The 13,466-nt window shown below is 48.0% G+C and overlaps 1 protein-coding gene across 4 annotated transcripts in view; it reads left to right on the plus strand.

Moving 5' to 3' along the window:
- The first annotated feature begins 279 nt into the window (after positions 1 to 279).
- PITPNM2 (phosphatidylinositol transfer protein membrane associated 2) overlaps positions 280 to 13,466 on the plus strand; it is a 126,117-nt gene continuing 112,930 nt past the window's right edge. For 2 of the 4 annotated variants that reach the window (XM_077187673.1, XM_054646029.2), the window contains exon 1: positions 280 to 669. The gene's annotated coding sequence lies outside the window, so the exon portion shown is untranslated. The remainder of the gene's footprint in view (positions 670 to 13,466) is intronic. The other 2 variants (XM_077187674.1, XM_077187675.1) reach the window with 2 other exon arrangements.

The following is a 13,466-nucleotide window of genomic DNA, read 5'->3' on the forward strand; positions in this document are numbered from 1 at the left end:
GAGGGCAGAGCGCGGGCTGGGGCTCGGTGAGCGCCGTGACCCTCGCTGCGGGCACCGCTACCGGCAGCGAGCGGGGGAACGAGCCCGGAGGGGAGGAAGGCGGTACCAGCCCGGAGATCCCCGCACCATCCGCTCGCTCTTCCCCGGCTCTTCCCCCGCTCCTTCCCCGGCTCTTTCCCCGCTCCTTCCCCTCATGGCGGGGCGGTCCCGCTGCCCCGCGCTTTTGACCGCGGCCGCCAGGCGGCGCCCTCACCCCGCCCGCTCGCCTGAGGGAGCGCGGAGCGGCGCGGGGAAGGAAGTGGCGGCTCCCGGTGCTGCCGGTGCGCGGGGCTCGGCTCGCTCGGCGGGCGGATAAATCCGCGCGGCCGCCGTGCCACGGCAGGGCAGGGGCAGTGCCGGCGCGGGGCTCTTCGCCTTCCCCGCTCCCTCCTCCCCCGCAGCTGCGGCGGCCCGCCCGCCTCGCCTTCCCCCGCCTCCGCCGTCCCCGCGCCGCGGCAGCGCCGGCGGGCGAGGAGCTGCCCGCGCCCGGCCCGCCCGCGCCGGGGATTATGCCAGCGGCGCGCGGGCATGCCGGCAGGCAGCGACCCGTAGGCAACGGCAGCCGCCGAGCCGCGGCGGCATCGGCAGCAGCAGCAGCGGGAGCCGCGGCCGCCGCGCCGGGAGCAGCCGGTGCGTGGCGGGGGGCGCTGAGGGCGGGCGGGGGGCGGCGGGGCGAGCACCGACACCTGGCGGCCCCCGGGATGGCCCGGCCGTGCCTCGGCGGGGGCGGGAACCGCGGCGGGCCTGAGGGGAGCTGAGCTGGGGTGGCCGGGCCCGCGGGGCGGCTGCGGCTCTGTAGAGGGGCCGGTGCGGCGCGGGGGCCCCTCCCGGGACCGCGGAACGGCCCCCGCGGGCCGCGGCGGGTCCCGGCCGGCACCTGGAGGCTGCCGCGGGCTCAGCGGGGCCGGGCTGTCCGTCCTCCCCCAGGATGCGGCGGTAAAAGTTTCCCTATAGAGCAGTCGGTCACCGGGAGGGCCCCGCGGCCATGGCAGCGCCCGGCACCGCACGGCAGGGACGCGGGGTCCGGCGTGTGGTGGCACGGCCGGTGCCGGGCTCTCCCTGCGCTGGCGGGCTGCGGGCGGCAGGCACCGCTCCGTGCCCGCGGGGACAGCCGGGGACGGATGGACGGACGGACGGACGGACGGAGCACACTCCCTGCCGGGTCGCGGCACCCGGAGCGTTCGGGGCGGTCATGGCTCGGGGCCGGAGCCAGCCCCCGGGAGAGCTCCGTCCTGTCCCCCTTCCTCCGGTACCGCATCTCCCAGCCTTGAATTTCACCGAATTCGGCTCTTGGCAGAGGCCCCCGGTGGAGGTTTTGCCGTGCGGTGGCCTCGGACGGGGCCTGGCCGTGGGGAGGGGGTGAGGGGCTACCCGGGGGTGCCTCACATCCCTGAGGGAGAAGAGGGCGAGACCCGCAGCAGCCTCAAAGAACAAATGCCGGTGACTGATCATAGCTGAGGGACAGCCCCGTGAGCTTTCGGGGCTCGAGACCTCCCTGTGTCAGGGCATGCTGGGTGGTGACTGGAGCTGGCCGTGCTCCTCAGGCGGTGCTTTTCCTTGCGGGAGTGGGAGGAAGCGATTCTTCCCTTTGGAAAGAGCAGAATGCCCATTCCTCAGCTGGATGATGGGCTGCGAGAGGGGATTCTTTTTACTGGGCCCGGCAGTCCTTTCTCTTGGCCTCCCCGCCCCTTGACAGAAGCTTTGTGTTCCCCAACTCTGTGCTCCATCCTGGAGCGTGCTGCTGCTCCATGGCTACAGCGTGAACAGCTCCAGCTTTTTGCCCAGCTGTGGGAGGATTAAATCCCTTCCTTCACGTCCTCCCCAGCCTCTCCTGCTCTGCTGAAGGAGCAGAAGCCCAGAGTGCACCGAGGTGCTCAGCCTGGAGCTGAGGGCATCATTCAGGGAGCCCCTCAGAGGAGCGCCCTGCTCAGTCAGCTACACAAGTCAGTCCTGTCACATTTCACTTTTAAATGCCACGACTGAGGTGAAGTTTATTTTAACTGTGTGTTTTAGCAAAAAAAAAAAAAAAGTTTCTTTATGTGTTGGTACCTACTCTGAAGTGAGAGCTTCCATCTTCTCTGTGCTCTGTGCGTCTGGAAGCTGCTAAGTGGAAATTTGATGTCAGGAAGCGTCTTCAGTCTTTGAAGACATAATCTGTGAGTGCTCAGCTCTGAGCAGGAAAGTGACAATAGATCAGTCTTTGTGGACATCGGGACTTGAATAGGCGGATGTTTGAGTGCATGTGAGAATATCAGTGGCTGTGGGACTCCTTATCCCCCGATGGCACCGATTCCTGTTCCGTGCCCACATCTTTTTGCTCGTGCTGTATTTTTATCGCCTGGTTTATTTTGGTCGTGGCTGCGTTGTGCTCCGGGTAACACAAGCCGACTGCCTGCCTTTCAGAGTTCAGCCCTGGCTTCTGGGCGAGGGGTTTTCCCCCCACCCACTGTTGAACAGGAGGCTGCTGTTTGTAGGGCAGCCCTTTTTCCCTCTTTTCCTGTGGCAGACCTGGTGCCTCCGCTGGATCTCTGAGTGCGCGGTTATTGTGACAGGTAACCAGCTCCTTGTGCTGCTCGGTAATTGGAACGGCTCCTCGGGATACGCAGCGTAAAGGACGGCCAGGCATGAAAGCGCTGTTGCAGACTTGTCCTGGCTTGTTGTTTGTCTCAGGATTTCTGCTTCGTGGTCCTTGCAGTGTGTTCTGGTTGTGGCAGAATCCCTGAGAGGGGAAGAAAGGAGCAGCCGGGGCTGGGAACGCAGCTTGTGCTGCTTTTGATGGAGCAGACTCCTGCTAGGCTGCTGGGCTTCATTAATCATATTTAAGTTTCTGTCACTAACTTTTAATTAAAAGCATAGTTGATACCACTTTAATGAACGTACAGATGTTAGCCATCTTCATGCATAAAAATGCTTTTTAATTCCCTTACTATTCCCTTTATGGCCCTTAGATGCTTTTGCTGCCATCTAAACCGTGTACAGTAGCAGCTGTTTATCTTCTTAATAAAACTTTTTCTTGCATCTGTGTTCAGGAAACAATAATGGTTTGAGTAAACAATTCCCTGGTATCCTTTAACAATATTTTTTTAAGAACTTGGCAGAAAGGGTCAGAAGTGGTGCCTAAATCGTGAGCTCCAAGGTTCTTGCTGACTATAGCTCTGAGCCAAGTGTAAGTCACCTGAAATTGTTGGCTGTTTTCAGGCTTATGTGAGCTGACGAAGAAAATAAGAAGCCCTCAGTGTATGACTTTTGATTCTGATGAGCTTCACGAGGATCTTTTCCCCAAATGACAACTTCTTATTAAAATATCTTTTCTATTTTGGGTTTGCTGCTGATGGTGTGTGTCAATGCTTTGTCGCTTGTTGTGCATCTAACAGCCCGAGCATTTATTGTGATTTACCATCTGGCACGTGGGAGTTTTATCTAACTTCTCATTTTACTTGACAGCAACCAGTTTGGAAAGACCTTGTCCTGATTTTTTTTTATCCCCTAATAGAAATTCTCAAAACTTAAAACTGACAATGGGGCTAAAAGGTTTTGAATTTAAAAAATTACTCTCTTTCTATTCACAAATTGTTACTGCTTCTGTGAGATGGCCAAAGAGAGAAGCAGCACATCCTTCAAGTGAGCTAATTTAAAGAAGGTTCCTCCAATTAGTCCTAAGGAGCATTTATCTCCCCTCTGCATTCAAATAAAACTCTTGTCATTCAGTTGCTGTCTTGGCAGCCTGAGTGGAAGGCTTTGGAAAATGGCAAGTGAAAGCTGATGCTCGCTCCTGAGTACAGTTTGACTCATGCCTTTCATGCATATTCACCATAATGTCCTGTTCCAGGACAAGCAGGATCCCTTGAGAAACATTTCTTCTTTTAAGGTGTTTTTCTTTTAGGCTTCCTCTTATTAGAGGCTCAAATAGGAGCATGGGCTAGAAACAGGCATCGATGTGTTGCTTTGCTTTATTTTTATTTTCTTAGAAGGAAAAAGCTACCCATGGTTTTCTTAACAGCCAATTTCTCTAAATGGTAAAGATGCCTTCTCATTTAATTTTAAAACTGGCTGACGTAGGGTGTGATGCAATTAATATTTCTGTTTATCTCTCCAAATTGGTAAAATATGCCTAAATTTAATTTTGAGCCCAAAAGCGTCTTATAAACAAAAATGTTCTGTAGTTTTTCAGTGTGAAAGGAGATGGAATAATTAATGAGGGAGGGAGGAGAGAATAAATAAAACACTTTTTATTTATAACTTTATTTCCTGGGTGTTGGAGGAAATCCAAGTGCCACAAGATTGTACTGGGGCAGAGTCAGCTCACCCACGAACTGAAAGGGAATGTGGCTTCTCTAATTGTGGTGTCCATGCCAAGAGTCCTAGGAAAATTTAAATGGACAAAGTAATGGATGATATTTGGATGTTCTTAATGTAAGAAGAAAACAATCTAGGCTGGGGCTGGCCCAGATCCTGTCACTACAGGGAGTCCTAATCAGCACCATGCCAAGGCAATAGACAGAGCTCCCAAAGTCAGGCTTGTGCATTTTCCATAGGAAAAGGAGGGTTTGCTGCTGTGACTGGATGGTGGTTTCAATTTTTCCTTTTAATTGAACTAATATTTCTTAGATGCTCCCAGCCAAACGCTTCAGTAAATCCCACTGGAGAAGTTAGAAAGCAGTTGGAAAAAGGGATCTTTGATTTTGAAGGAGGGAGGGAGGGGAGGTGCAGGGACCTCCTGAGGGATGGCAGGATCTGGAGCTTCCCCTTCCTGCAGCTCTTCCTGAGCGTGTGACACAGGGCTGGGCTTCAGAGGGGAGAAGAAATAAGAGGTTGCTCAGGCAAGTGGAGTTTTTGGGCAAATCTGGGTGCAGGGAAGAAATCCAGTTGGCACAGGGCTAAAACCTACCCTGGGGAGCTTGGGCACACCTGAGGAGGTGCTGGCTTTGCAGGGAGAGGCCAGCCAGGAGGGAAAGGGGTGGGAGAGCAGCACCTTCCTGCCCCTGGGCTTGCTGTGCCAGCGGTGCTGAGGAGGATGAGCAGGACCTGGGCTGTGGTGGCTGGGTCAGTGCAGGGTGGGGGCCTGGCAGTCCCGGGGCCGTTGTCCCAGGGGCCCTTGTCCTTGTGCCAAGGTCATTGTCCCGGCAGCCTCAGACCTGGCACTGGGCAGGGACACAAATGCCAGCGCCCTGAGTGTGCCCAGGGTGCCACCAAGGCAGGGACAAACACACACCTGGCTGAGGAAGGAGTGCTGGTAGGAGCAGGGGCACCCACAGCACTCTCAGTCTCCCAGCAGCAGCACAGGCTGATTTTGGCTTCTCCTGACCCAGGTAGTGGCTGAGAACTCCAAATTAGATTTTTTTTTTCTGGCTTTAAACAGCCTCCAGAAAATCTTCCTCAGACAGATTTGAAGACCTACAACATCCAGAAGTCTGCACCCCTGTGGACCTCAAGTTGTTTTCCAGCAAAAATAACCCAAGCCCGAGTAGTGAGTACCTTGGATAGCGAGGACTCTGCACAGCTTTTACAGTCCTGGCTTTGTGTTTGGACAGCTGAGCTTGGTGAGTGCTGGGTGTGGGCACAAACCTTAAAACTCTCCTTGGCAGGAAAACAGGTGGGATTAGGTGAATTGGGGGGTGTCCCTTGATGGGATGAGGAAAAGTGATTTGCCACTCATGGCTTTCTTTAAACAGTTCAGTCTCCAGTTGGAGACCAGATACTGGGATTTCTACTCAGGGATTTTCCAGCCGTTTCTGTGATCTCATCGTGGTTGGGGGGAAGAAACTGAGATCCAGAAAATCCAGTAGTGGCACAGAGGTGGTTTGCTGTGAGCTGGGAAGGCACAGCTGGTGAGGACTTGGGGAGGAAAATAGTGAATGCACTCCTGAAAGATTTGTAATTCACCGTTGGATGGGGATTCCTGTAGTGGACAGGGAAGCCAACTCTGATTTGTTCGGATTGCTGGCACTTACATAACGATCAGGGAGCTTCAGGATACTAATTCAGGCTTAACCCTCAGAGCAGTGACCTGGGAAGGCATTTTAATGGCATGATAGCCAATTTGGAGGGTGGGAGTGTGTAATCACATCAGCACTGAGGTATCTGGGCACTGCAGGGCGAGGCCTCCTTATCTCTGCCTCTAAAGAAGTTTGGTATTTGCATGACTTAACTCTGGATGTGTAGAGGGGCCTTAATTCCATTATGTGCTTTAGAAGGTTATGGGAGGATTTCAGGTTTTTCTGGTACAGGAGTTTAGCTTCAGCTGTGTTTTGAACAGGTATTCATAAGGAGTTGGGTTTGGATCATTTAATGTCTCTTTTCAGATGATTTGGGTTGGAGTCAGAGTTATCCATAGCAAAACCTGGAGGGCTATGGGCATTTCTGGAGAGGTACAAAAAATAATGGGCTGCCATCAGTTACTACCTGTTTGGAAGGAACAGAAAAACAATTTCACATATGCATTTGTATATAAACATGGTGTAATTATGTTTTGCATACATCAGAGGACAATTCACTGGGAATAATTTCCCTTGTAATTTGTTTCAAGATCAATACCATAACTTAAATAACCTTCTAAAGGTACAAACATGGTAGAATCACTTTCTCTATGTGGGTGGCTTACCTATTTTAATGTTGCCTTTTTTTTTTTTTTTAAAGAAGGAAATAGAGATTTTATATTTATCATATGAGATGAAATTGAAATCTAAATATTTACATCTTTTCACTGGATCTGGGGTTGAGCACCAGCTGTAGGCGTTGCCAAGCTGTTTAAGTTGTCTCCTCCACAGAGCAGGTTGATTTCTCCAGGGTGGTGGAGAGATGGAGCCTCGTGTTTCTGGCTCTGATTTTCTGTCCTGTCTCTGCATCTGGAAATCCTTCCCTCTGTGGGCTCTGTGGCCTGGCCTCACGTTCAGAGGGTGTTCCAGCCTGAACAAGCTAGGCATGTGTTGTCTCCACCAGAATGCAGAGTAAACTGCAAGCTGTGAAACTGGAGGGGGAGTCTGGGCCAGGAGGATGTAAATAACTCGAGATATTTGGTGGAAAAGAGCAGGAGGGGGAGGAAGGCCTCTTGCCTGATTCTTCTCTGCCATCCCATCTCAGTAACATCCTCTGTGCTCTTCACAAGCAAAGGTGGAGGATCACTTCTGTCTTGAAGAAGGGTAAACCAGGAGCAGACATAGGAAATGCTGCAGGCACATTTCAGCAGAAGAGACACTAAAATTCCTGAGATTTCTGTCTCTGGTTTTGTTTTGCTTTCCTTGTTTCCCTGTTAATTTCTTGAGCAGGCTTGACATGGGGTTTTTAGGCTTTGATCCACCAAAGTGAACTGATGGAGATCACATACCCTGTTTTGTTCTCCCTCTCTTGTTTTTAAGGATCATTTATCCAGACTCACGGGACTCTTTGTTTGTCTAACCTGTCTCTGGCTTGTAAAACATTGTTCCTTGTGTTAACTCCAACAAACAGTAAACATCTTCCATCAGATAGCCTCAAAAATGTGTTTAGCCTGGGCACAACTGTTTCTGTTGAGACTAGAACAATTTCAATGCTCTCTTTTGCTTATATTTAATACCTATAAATAAGTTTTTCAGAAGGGCACCTTCATCTAGCACACTGTCACTGTGAGGAAAAAAAGAGCATATTTGGACAAGCCTACTTGAAGGATTAAACTTTTTTGTTCAGCTTCTGTGTGTTGCCCTGGCTTCCCAGTTTTCATTTGTGCTTTTGTTTAGAGCAGGGAGAGATGGTTTTACTTGCCTTGGGTATCTTTAGGTCAGATCTTCTGCCTCATGTCTGCCAAACACCTGGGCAGAGAGGATGGAGAGGAAAGACCTTTCTGTGCTCCTGCCTGTTCCTTTGTACAGGTGCCCCAGCAGCAAAAGGAGTTTGACATAAAGGGGAGATTTATTTCACTGTCTAATGGAGCATCTGTATTATCAAAGGCAGATATGTCAGAGCACTTTCCCCCTCCCTGCTCTGTCTTTTGTTGTCTGAATGTCATTTTGCTGATAGAACTTGTGTTGTATTCCTTGTTATCAAACTAGAACTGGAGGAAAAAAAAGAAAAAAAAGAGGTGATGCTTTGTCTTAAACGTTGTTACCAAAATCATCAGCTAAACCAGGTAGAGTGAGGATTTTAATTCCTGGTTTAAAGGCTGAGTATACTTTTGGCTTTCAGACCTCCCATTTGTCCTAAATCAAGTTTATGGTAGCAGCAGCCATGAGTGTCAGCTTCTGATTATAAACAGATTTGGAGCCACTAAAAACCTCCTTGAAATCAGTTTGACAACTGTTTGAGAACCTCCTTTTTAATATTCTCAGCAAGTTCCCTGCTGAGGTCTCTTGCAGCAGCCTTGTAGATCTTGTAGATGTTAGTCTTCCCTGCATATTTTATTTTAACTTGCTCATAAGCTGCCTAGGAGAATGCACATGGATAAGCTTTTCCAAGCTTTTTAAAAATTCATTTTTACATGGAAACCTGGGCTCAGCAAGATGAGAGCTGAGAGGAAACTGGTTGTGCTGTGCTGGGTATGCAGCACCTTGGTGCTCAGAGCACTTAGCAGGGAGATGCTTTTTGCTTTTCTTTGGTTTTCTTGAGGCTAAATCCCAATTTCTCCCTGCAGTTTCTGACTCCAGGTGGGGCTCTGGACCTGCAGGGGGGTGGAGGGTGCAGCAAATCCATCACCAGGGCAGACACTGGGATGGGCTGGGGGCTCTTGGGGTGCACTCATGGCTCAGGTGGGAGAGGGGAAGGGAGATTGGCTGGTGCTGGTTTCTATCCCTGCAGCCCCTGCTCTGAACCACCAGGCTCAGAAAACCTGAGCAGCTCCTGAGGGAGCATCACCCCAGGCCTGTGCTGCTGTGCCCAGGGCTCTGCACTGCAGGGATCAAGGGAAATTCCATCTGGAGGTGGGAAAAACAACCCTGGCAGCCTTTCTTTGCTGGAGGCTGGCAGGGGAGCAGAGTCAGGGACAGATTTCCATTTGACTCATCTGTTGTTGAGATGGTGACACCCCTGAGTCACATTAAAAACGAGACCTTGTAGCTGAATTGGCACATCGTGGAGCAGGTGTTTGCTGGGGTTTTTGGGGGTTTGTCCTTGTTCAGAAAATTATTTTTGTGTTCTCTGAGATGGGATGAAATTGATTAATGGTGTTGCTGATGTTCTGGGTTAAAAATAACAGGAAAACCTGATTCAGGTGGAATGCTGGAAGTTAACTGTCAAGATAACCTGCTTGAAATAGTTGTAAAGGCCTAAAAATAAAATAAAATAATAAAAAAGATGAATGCCCAGTAGCCAGATGGTTGGAAGAGAACACCCCACGATCAATGAGGCAATATGTAAATATTTTCGATCATTACCACAGTACTGCTGTGTTGACATTGAAATTCAGAGTGTTATTCTGTGGGACTCCTCATTGATCAGCAGATGAGCTCTGATAAAACAGAGGATGAAAGCACAATACTGAGCATTATTATGGATTGTGGATTTCATTGACAGGGACAGGCTTCCATCAAGGGCTAGGAATGGATTTCAGACACACTTTAAGCACGTTGCTGAGCCACTGTGTTCTTTTCTGGCTGTCAGCTACCAATTAAACGGTGTTTTATTTCTTGAGCTGCTTTATTTAAGGTGAAATACTGCATAATTGACTAATTTTTCTGTGCTAATTGCTACAGTTATATGGGAAGGGGCAAGGTGGAAGCTGACATAGAGCTCTGTGTTTGAAATATACCTGGCTAGAAATTACTGGAAAATAATATTAATCAAACAGCTGAATTAAAGTAATTTTTTTTTTAAATAGATTCTCCTGAAAGCTGGTTGTAGAGACCCTGTCTGGCTGAGTCACTAAGAAACCTTCACGGGGTGACAGCATTCTCATGAATAAAACATGAGGTGCCTTTGGCATACACAGGTGCTGAACCCACCCAGAGGCTTTTTCTTTTTTTTTTTTCCTTCCTTCTCCTTTAAAAAAAAAAAATCCCATCAGTTTTACTGCTCTCAGAGGGGAGTCTGAACTTGACTAAATGGACTCTTTTGAAAGCTGCTGTTTGAGATCTGCCCACCCCAAAGCAATCCCAGCAGGGGCTGCTGGTGCTGGTTCCTGGGATCCCAGCCTGGAGGCAGGAGGGAGGTTTGGGAGGGTGATGTGTGTGGGGAGCAGGTTGCCACTACTTTTGTGTGATATTAAATTAAATGTGACTCCTCCTGTTTTACATAGACTGGTGTGAGGTTCCTGAAAATCTTATAAGGGTGTGTATACAATGTAGGGTTTGAGTTTTTTGAAAGATTTTTTCCTTGCAGTTGATCAGAGCAATGGGTTGTAACATTTCCCATTTCATATAAGGGAATAAAGACTTTTAGGAAAGGCTTGATGACTCCTAAGGAAGGAGGGAGAGGGCTCTTGGCAAATGAAAAGCTCATTATAGCTCCAGCAGGGTCCAGAGCCCAGGCAGCTTCTGGAAGCTTTTTGCTGTTTGTTTTCCCTCCCTTTCCCTTGGGTCTGGCTGCTCACAGTGCAGCCAGGACCTTGTGCTCCTTTGGGAATGTGACCCCGGGGCACTTGGAGGGTCCAGATGCTACAAACATCAGAGAGGGAAAAATGGTCTCAGTGCCTTTCCAAGCTGCTTGTATTTTCCAGTTTACTGCTGCATTTCTCTTGCATGTTGATTAATTTCCTGGCACAGTCCTGGAGCCTGTTCCTCCGATCAGAGTTCTTAGGATTTTGAATTTATTTCCCTGTGGTTTGTTGACTTTTAGTTGCTCACTTGTATCCTTTTAGTGCTTTAGGGTGGCTGGTAGGAGAACAGAAACCACCTTTTCTGAGGATAAAGGGCTCTGGAGACCCTCTGTGGTCTGAAACTGATGCTCCCAAACCATGGGCATGTGGTGTTTGACCACAGCTGACACTTGGTAGGGCTTAGAATTTATTCATGCAGATTGGGCAGGAGAGGAGGCTGAGCTAGACCAGCTGTGGTGATCATGAGGAACGGTTGTGCTGGTTCATTTCTCCCTGCATAGACGGCGCTCTCAGTGCCTCTGACTTTGCAGAAGCTTTTTTTAGTGCCTGTGCTTGGCAGGGCTCTGCTCCTCGAGGCAGGGGAGTTGTGGTTTGGGGTTTGTCACCAGGTGTGTTTGTCCAGGTAATGGTGACTGTGTCCCCAGTATGAAGGGATTTTAGTGGTGGCAGCAGCGATGGTGCCTCCTGGAAGGGCTGGAAAGTGAAGTGCAGCACATCAGTTCAGCAGAGAAGCCTTCAGGAGCCAGCAGAAAGCATCTTAGAATTAATTAATCATCCTCCATGGGAAGGTAAATGCCAGTTCTGTTAGTGCAATGTGGTGTTTTCAACATTGGTGTTAAAAACGAGCCTGTGGCACCTCTGCCTCTTTGCAAGGGATATTTCCATGTGAATCTGTCTATTAATAGCTGTAGTCTGCTTTCCTGTGCCTGTTGTGCTGCTCCAGAGCCAGAGGTGGTCTTTGATTCAGTTCTGGGCTGCTCCAGTGCCCAGATGCTTCCCTGAAAGCCTTTTGAGGAAGGGAAGGAGTTTCTAATGTTCCTTTTTGCAAATCACCCATAATAAAAATGTTGTTGGAGCCTTTTGGGAGCTCTTGCATTAACTCACATTTCTGTGCTTTTGTTGCATTGCTTTTTCCTGGTGGTTTGGACAAATGTGCCCCTTGTTTAACAATGCTGAATCCTCCCACACTTCAGAAGTTTAATTTTAAAGCAGAAGCAGTTTTAACTGTGTAATTGATTTCCATTTAGCACAGCATGTTTCTGAAATGCAGACAGGGTTAATGATTATAGAAGAGGACGAAAACCTGACAATTTTTAAGTTTAAATTTTGCCTTGGTAATCTGTTCTCACACCTAAAAATAAGTAAATTAAGAATAGCATCAGTGAGGCCTCTGCAAACTGCAGTGACTTTAAAAAGTGATGACTTGGGAATCCAGTCAAGGTGAATTGTTTATGATTATTCCAGAAAACAAGTTTCATAGATGTCATAATGTCCTAGGCTACATTAATTATCTATTACTTTTAGTGTTTGCTGCAGAGAAAATGCCAGTGTTTCTGTTTTCCCATAGGCAATACTTTCAGTTTCTCTTGTACAGAAATGTTTTTGCTTTTAATCACTTTTGATTGCAGTACCATTAACAAGGGTGCAGAGAAATCAATTTTTCTGTTTGGTACAGATTTGCTGTCACTGAAAAGAAGAACTTTTGTCATCCTTCCCTAATGTACAATACAGGGAAAAAACCCCAACCCCAAAAGAAATAAGAATAATGGAGGTAGGAAGATTGATTTTTCTTACCTGGAGGAGGCTTTGTGGCTGCCCTTCCAGGTTTGCAGGTTTGAGTTTTTGGGGGGGCTTTGAGTTTGGCCTCACCCAAACTCTGAAACCCTTTGAAGTCCTGTGTCCAGGCCCTGCTAATTCTGAGAAGTGTTCCCTGCTCAGCAAAGGCAGACAGAGAGAGCAGGGCCCTGCTCTGAGTCAATTTTGTACAATTTATTTACCCAAGAGTGGGTTGTAGTGGATGGTTCTTTAGGGAGGATGGTGCCTGGTGCATCCAGCACCTAGAGAGACTTGTCTTGCTTGTGGGAAATGGGGAAAGAATGGATATGGACAAATCCCAATGTGCTTGAGGAATGAATGATTGTGTAACCTGTAAAAATTGGTGAGGCTTAATCAGACTGGATGTGTATTGAGTTAAAAAACACACAGCTATAATGAATCCTTTTAAAAGATAAAGTGGTGTGAGGATTCTTGTTTACTTGCAAATCAGAATGGTAGAATGGCTAAAAGGACTAATGAAATACTTGCTTTCATAAAAAGGTATTTAAAATTCAAAGGCAAAGCAAGATTAAAATGTTGTATTTAAATATATTTCCATCACAGAGATTTGAATAGTTGCTTTAGAGAGAAAGTCCTTTGAGCTTTGCATCATCATATTGTATATAACAGTAGGGGAAGAAACACTTTACATTTCCTTTTGTGAAAAGAACTTTTACTTAAAACAATCATTAAGAATTTAGTGGGTTAATTCTGCCCCAAAGTGCACACACAAAATACTGGCACAGGTATCAAATCATCTAATATTTTTTCTTCAGTTATAAAGAAGATGTAATTTTAAAAGTAGTGGTGATTTTCAGTGTTTATTTTGTTGTAAGGCTGAAGAATTAATTTTATTTATCTTCTGATCTTGACTGTATTAATGTTGGCAGCAAGATCAATAGTCAACGAAAGAAAAGAAAACTTAAGATTCAGTTTCAGATAAATTCTGATCAGATCCTAAACCACAGGGCCACAGACTGGACCTGTGGTTCCCAGTTCTGACAGATCCAATCTAAAAGATGCTTCATGGTTTGGAGATAGGTGAAGCAACTTGGTATCCAACACTATTATTATTATTAATAATAATAATAGTAATAATAATAATAATATT

The sequence above is a fragment of the Agelaius phoeniceus genome, chromosome 18 (genome assembly GCF_051311805.1).
Source record: "Agelaius phoeniceus isolate bAgePho1 chromosome 18, bAgePho1.hap1, whole genome shotgun sequence".
In the NCBI taxonomy this organism is placed as follows: domain Eukaryota; kingdom Metazoa; phylum Chordata; class Aves; order Passeriformes; family Icteridae; genus Agelaius; species Agelaius phoeniceus.